Source organism: Rhinoderma darwinii, chromosome 2 (genome assembly GCF_050947455.1).
Source record: "Rhinoderma darwinii isolate aRhiDar2 chromosome 2, aRhiDar2.hap1, whole genome shotgun sequence".
Lineage (NCBI taxonomy): Eukaryota > Metazoa > Chordata > Amphibia > Anura > Rhinodermatidae > Rhinoderma > Rhinoderma darwinii.
The window spans coordinates 356,090,986-356,097,137 of NC_134688.1; the positions used below are offsets into that span (position 1 = coordinate 356,090,986).

The 6,152-nt window shown below is 42.3% G+C and overlaps 1 protein-coding gene across 2 annotated transcripts in view; it reads right to left on the reverse strand.

Moving 5' to 3' along the window:
* Window positions 1–1,127, reverse strand: part of STK38 (serine/threonine kinase 38) — a 70,690-nt gene extending 69,563 nt beyond the window's left edge. Inside the window, exon 1 of one of the 2 annotated variants that reach the window (XM_075853806.1) lies at window positions 1,046–1,127. The gene's annotated coding sequence lies outside the window, so the exon portion shown is untranslated. Of the gene's footprint in view, window positions 1–1,030 lie in introns of both variants that reach the window. The other variant, XM_075853807.1, reaches the window with a different exon arrangement.
* Window positions 1,128–6,152: the final 5,025 nt, after the last annotated feature.

Below are 6,152 nucleotides of genomic sequence, written 5' to 3' on the forward strand. Positions count from 1 at the left end.
ACTTATAATGTGGTGACAGAGCCTCTTTAAATTCAGGCATCCGGGGCCCTATTAGGAGATATAGGGTGCATGGTTTTTACAAGGGTCAACATATGAAACTGTATAGTACAGCGCACACAATGGAACTCTGCGAATACGCCAAGGCATAGCAATAGAAGTCTGAACAGAGCCGAACATATTCCCTTATATGACACAGGACATTTTTATGCCAGACTTGTGCCACCTTATTGACACTAGCATTCTATTCAGATCTGCTTCACAACGGAAGCCACGACACTGTGCCCGATCCATTATACGACAGATTCGAACTGTGCCCGACAGACCATATTAGATTATAATGAGGTCTATTGGGTTTTTATTGAAGTCTCCCAACATTCTTGCCACCAAAAGCAATGGAACTGCCAACAGTGTCTACAAACGACATCCCAAATGCAGATGTGGATAGATCCTAAAATGTTATGGAAAGTCAAAATGCAAAGCACTAAAGTGCAGGGATCTGTGAAATGTCGCTCACCAGGTGTTTTGAAACTACAACTCCAAGCCACAGTCTGTCAGGGTACGCTGGGAGTTGTAGTTTCACAACAACACGAGAGCCACAGGTCGCAGATCACTGCAGTAGAGGGTACAGATGTCCAGGCCATAAGAACCCGTTGGCAGACGTACTTCATACAGTCAGTGAAACGAAAAAAAAAAGAGAAACTTATTACAGAGCAGCAGTTTACAAATACTGCAGACACCGCCGCGCTACCTAGATCTATATATAGAGCACAGTTGTACAATCACTTTAGACACCACCTAGTCAGTTATCAGCCTCCCCACGTAACACCTTTATTGGAACAGTCCATACAACAACTCCTTGTCTTTGTAGAACAAACCATAAGATCTAAAGGGTGACTACAACAAACAGTGTTACAGATGCTGGTATTGGACGCGCACTTCCGCCCTGTCCCCTGTCAGTACACAGCTATAAGAGCCCAGCATGTCTCCTGTACTAAACGAATAATGGGTAAAGTATTCTCAGGCTCTATACCTGTCCTGTACTCACCGGCCGAGCTTCACAAAAGTTCCCGTAGATGCTAGATCTTGGTCGGCTAAAGGACCTTTGATGACGTCATGGTCATGTGATCAGTCACATGTGTGGGAGGAGTCAGGCTATAGGCTGTGCTGCTGGGGCAGTTTCATGTAGTTATCGCTTCATTGTTTTTTATTATATTATGTAAAAATGGCGTCATGAGCGGGTTAAAGGGGAGTGTGCTTCGTAAACCTAAGAAAACACAGCAATGCTGCCTGCTCTGGACTGTGACACAGAACTGCATTGTCTGAATGCAGGAGATGCAGAGGTGTGTCCGTCCGCGTTGTGACTATGACCAGACGATCCCAGCAAGTGCAACCCAAGAGCAGAATGCAAGATGCTGAAAGAAGACTTTAACCCCTTTAGGACGCAGCCTGTTTTGGCCTTGTGGACACAGATGATTTTTTTCAAATCCGACATGTGTCACTTTATGTGGTAATAACTCCGGAATGCTTTTACCTATCCAAGCGATTCTGAGATTGTTTTCTCGTGACATATTGTACTTTATGTTAGTGAAAAAATTTGGTCGATAAATTCAATATTTATTTGTGAAAAACATCAAATTTTAGCAAAAATTTTAAAAAATTAGCATTTTTCTAAATTTAAAAGTATTTGCTTGTAAAACAGATAGTAATACCACACAAAATAGTTACTAGTTAACATCCCCCATATGTCTACTTTGTTTGCATCATTTTTTTTTCACGTTCTTTTATTTTTCTAGGACGTTACAAGGCTTAGAACTTTAGCAACAATTTCTCATATTTTCAAGAAAATTTCAATAGGCTATTTTTTCAGGGACCAGTTCAGTTCTGAAGTGGCTTTGAGGGCCTTATATATTAGAAAGTCCTCATAAATCACCCCATTTTGAAAACTGCACCCCTCAAGGTATTCAAAACAGCATTCAGAAAGTATTTTAACCCTTTAGGCATTTCACACAAAGGTATTTAACATTGCATATTGTTTCTGGCTAACACGGTACTACACTATTTTTTACAGGAATTAAGGCAAAGTAGAGGTGAAATTTACAAATTTCATTTTTTTTGCCGAAATTCATTTGGAATAAAAAAAATCTGTAAACACAGAAGGTTTTACAAGAGAAACGCAACTAAATATTTATTGCCCAGATTCTTCCGTTTTTAGGAATATCCCACATGTGGCCCTAGTGTCCTAATGGACTGAAACACCGGCCTCAGAAGCAAAGGAGCAGCTAGTGGATTTTGGGGCCTCCTTTTTTTAGGAATATATTTTAGGCACCATGTCAGGTTTGAGGAGGTCTTGTGGTACCTAAACAGTCGAAACCCCCAAAAAGTGACCCCATTTTGGAAACTACACCCCTCAAGGCATTTTTCTAGGGGTATACTTAGCATTTTGACCCCACAGTTTTTTTGCCGAATTAGTCTGTGAAGATGAAAATCACCTATTTTTCTGTGGAAACATAGAATTTTTTCATTTTTACAAGGAATAAAGGAGAAAAAGCACCCCAACATTTGTAAAGCAATTTCTCCCGATTACGGCAATACCCAATATGTGGTCATAAACTGATGTTTGGACCCACAGCAAGGCTCAGGAGGGAAGGAGCGCCTTTTGGATTTTGGAGCGCGGATTTTGCTGGATTGGTTTTCAGTGTCGGGTTTGCAACGCCCCGGAGGGACCAAAGCAGTGGAAACCCCCCAAAAGTGACCCTATTTTGGAATCTACACCCCTCAAGGAATTTTTCTAGGGGTATAGTGAGCATTTTGACACCACAGGATCTTTTTTAGAGCTAAGGTGACCAAAAAACAGCGATTTTGGCGCTTTAAATTCTTTAGTTCTTACAGCGTTCACCGTGCGCAATAAATTACGTTTTACTTTATTCTGCCGGTCGATACGATTACAGCGATACCATATGTGTATCGATTTTTAAAAAAAAAAAGTTTTGCAGCGTTTGCACAATAAAATTACGTTTCTATAAAATAATTTATTTTCTGAGACACGCTATTCTGAGCCGTAACTTTTTTATTTTTTCGTCAAAAAACCTGTGGGAGGTCTTGTTTTTTGCGGAATGGGTTGTAGTTTTTATTGGTACCATTTTGGGGTAAATGCGACTTTTTGATCACTTTTTATTTTATATCTTGGGAGGCGTGGTGACCAAAAAATAGCGATGCTGACAGTTTTCCGTTTATTTTGTTTGCGGCGTTCACCGTGCGGAAAAATTAACATTATTGTTTCATAGTTTGGGTCGTTACGAACACGGTGATACCAAATATGTGCACTTTTTTTAACGTTTTCATTTTTTCGCTATAATAAATGACTTATTATAGGAAAACAAAACCTTTTATTTATACACTTTTATAAAACATTTTTATTAACTTATTTTTTTTTACTTTTTATACTTTTTTTTTTTGACCTGCAGCTTTGATCGCTGCTAGAATACATTACACTACCTAGGTAGTGTAACGTATTCCAACTATCAGTGTGACGTCACAGTCACTCTGGCAGTCTACGAGGTCCAGCCAGAGGCTGGTCCTCATAGGCTTCTATACATGGCAGACCCGGAGGCCGTTGCCTGGCCTCCGGATGCCATCACAAGCATCAGCAGCCCCCACGATTGCATGGGGGCTGCTGATGTGCTACAAACCCCTTACATGCAGAGATCGCAATCGAGCCCCGCATGTAACAGGTTAATTGCCGAAATCAGCGGCGATGAGCCGCTGATCGGCAACACTGGAGTGTCAGCTGTCGGGGACAGCTGATCTCCAAGTTCCCGATGCACACCTTGTCGCCGACAGTGTGCATCGGGAACGACACAGTGACTTCCTGTCACTCTGACAGGAAGCCTATCAGGACCAGCCGAAGGTTGGTCCTGATGGGCTTCCGTCCATGGCAGACACGGAAACCATTGTTTGGCTTCTGTTTGCCATACTAACTATCGGCAAACCCCGCGATTTCGGACCGGGGTCTGCCGATATGCTAGAAACCCCTAAAATTCCGCAATTGCAACCGATCGCCGAATTTAAGGGGTTTATTCGCCAAAATCAGCGGCAAAGGACCGCTGGCCGGCAAGAGTGGAGTGTCAGCTGTCGGCGACAGCTGACCTCCCGGTGCACACTGTCGCCGACAGTGTGCACCGGGAAAAACTCAGTAACTGTACGTCGTCGTACGGGAAGTAACCTCCCGCGACGACGTACAGTTACTTACTCGTGCGGATAGGGGTTAAAGGAACATATCGGTGATTTAGTGTTTTTTCGTGTACCCCATTTGGAAAGTACACATGGTAAAAGGTAGGGCAGGTCACCCTCTTAAGCCCCATGCACACGACCATGTTTTTCATCCATCTGTAAAAATGTATCCGTAAATCATCCGGATATACGGAAGGGTGTCCGTAAATACTTTCCATAGTGCATCCGTATTTACGAATCCACAAAAACAGGGCGGAATCTTGGGTAATCCCCTGGCGTCGCATAGTAATGCTTCCGTAATTACGGACGACTACGGATGCACATCTGTAGCTGTCCGTAATTACGGAAACACCCATAGACTTCTATGGGGGGTCTGTGCCGTAATTACGGGTAAAAAAAGGACATGTTCTATCATTTCTACAGCATGGACACCCATCCGTAAAAATACGGAAAGGTGTCCGTAGCCCATAGAAATTAATGGGTCCGTAATTATGAATGAAAGATACGGTCGTGTGCATGGGGCCTTACCGGGCGCTTTATTGCCAAACCTATATACTCCGTTCATGGGCCACCGTTATGTCACATGGCCGCAATGTGACTGATTCCGACAGCATCCGCTGCGTGGACCGGAAGTCTATTTCACTATACATTCCTATGAGATGCTAAATGTGAGTCTCATAGAAATACATTGTAAAAGAGACTTAGGCTGGGTTCACACAACCATGTTACGTCCATAATGTACGGAACGTATTTCGGCCGGAAGACCCGGACCGAACACAGTGCAGGGCGCCGGGCTCCTAGCATCATAGTTATGTACGACGCTAGGAGTCCCTGTCTCGCTGCAGGACAACTGTCCCGTACTGTAATCATGTTTTCAGTACGGGACAGAAGTTCCACGGAGAGGCAGGGACTCCTAGCGTCGTACATAACTATGATTCTAGGAGCCCGGCTCCCTGCACTGAGTTCAGTCCGGGACTTCCGGCCGAAATACGTCCGTCCATTACGGACGTTAATGTGCTCGTGTGAACCCAGCCTTACGGTCCAAACAGCAGACACTGCAGGAATCAGACAGTCACATTGCGGTCATGTGACATAACGGTGGCCTGGGAACAGAGCATATAGTTTGTCAATAAAGCGCCCGTTAAGAGGATGACCTGCCCTACCTTTTACCAAGTGTACTTTACAAACAGGGGCCATGATATAAAAAATGTTACCGGTGTCCCTTTAACCCCTTAAAGACACGGACAATTTTGGCCTTGAGGACAGAACAATTTTTTTAGATTTCATTCTGCATCCCGACGCTCATAACTCTTATTTTTTGTACAACGTAGTTGTATGAGACTTTGTTTTTTGCAGGACAAGTTGTACTTTATGTAGGTACGATTTTTTGGTACAAATACATTATCGTTTAATTTCTATACATTTTTATTTTGGGGAAAATTCAGGAAAAAAAAGCAGTTGTGCAGCAGTTTTAATATTTATTTTTTTTACACCATACACCGATCATCATAAATAATATTATACATTTGTTGTACAGGTTGTTATGGTCGTGTTGATGCCAAATATGTCTATATTATTTCATGTTTTGGGACTTATATTTTAAAAAGTTTATTTATTATAAAAAAAATAGTTTCTGTGTATTTTTTGTACTTATTTATTTATTTATCATTAATTTTTATTACATACATTTAACTTTTTTTTTAATCCCATAAAGGGATTTATCATTTTGATTTTGTAACTGTAATGTACTGGCATAGATCTATATGCCAGTACATTAGCCTGTTACTGATTGCACACAGGCAGTTGTTAGGGCATACCTCAGTATTCCCTAATAGGAAATATGGTCAGCAGCCCTGGGGTCCTTCAATGGACCCTGGGCTGTCTGGCCATACGAGTTATGGGCTTTGATCGCGTCACAGTTA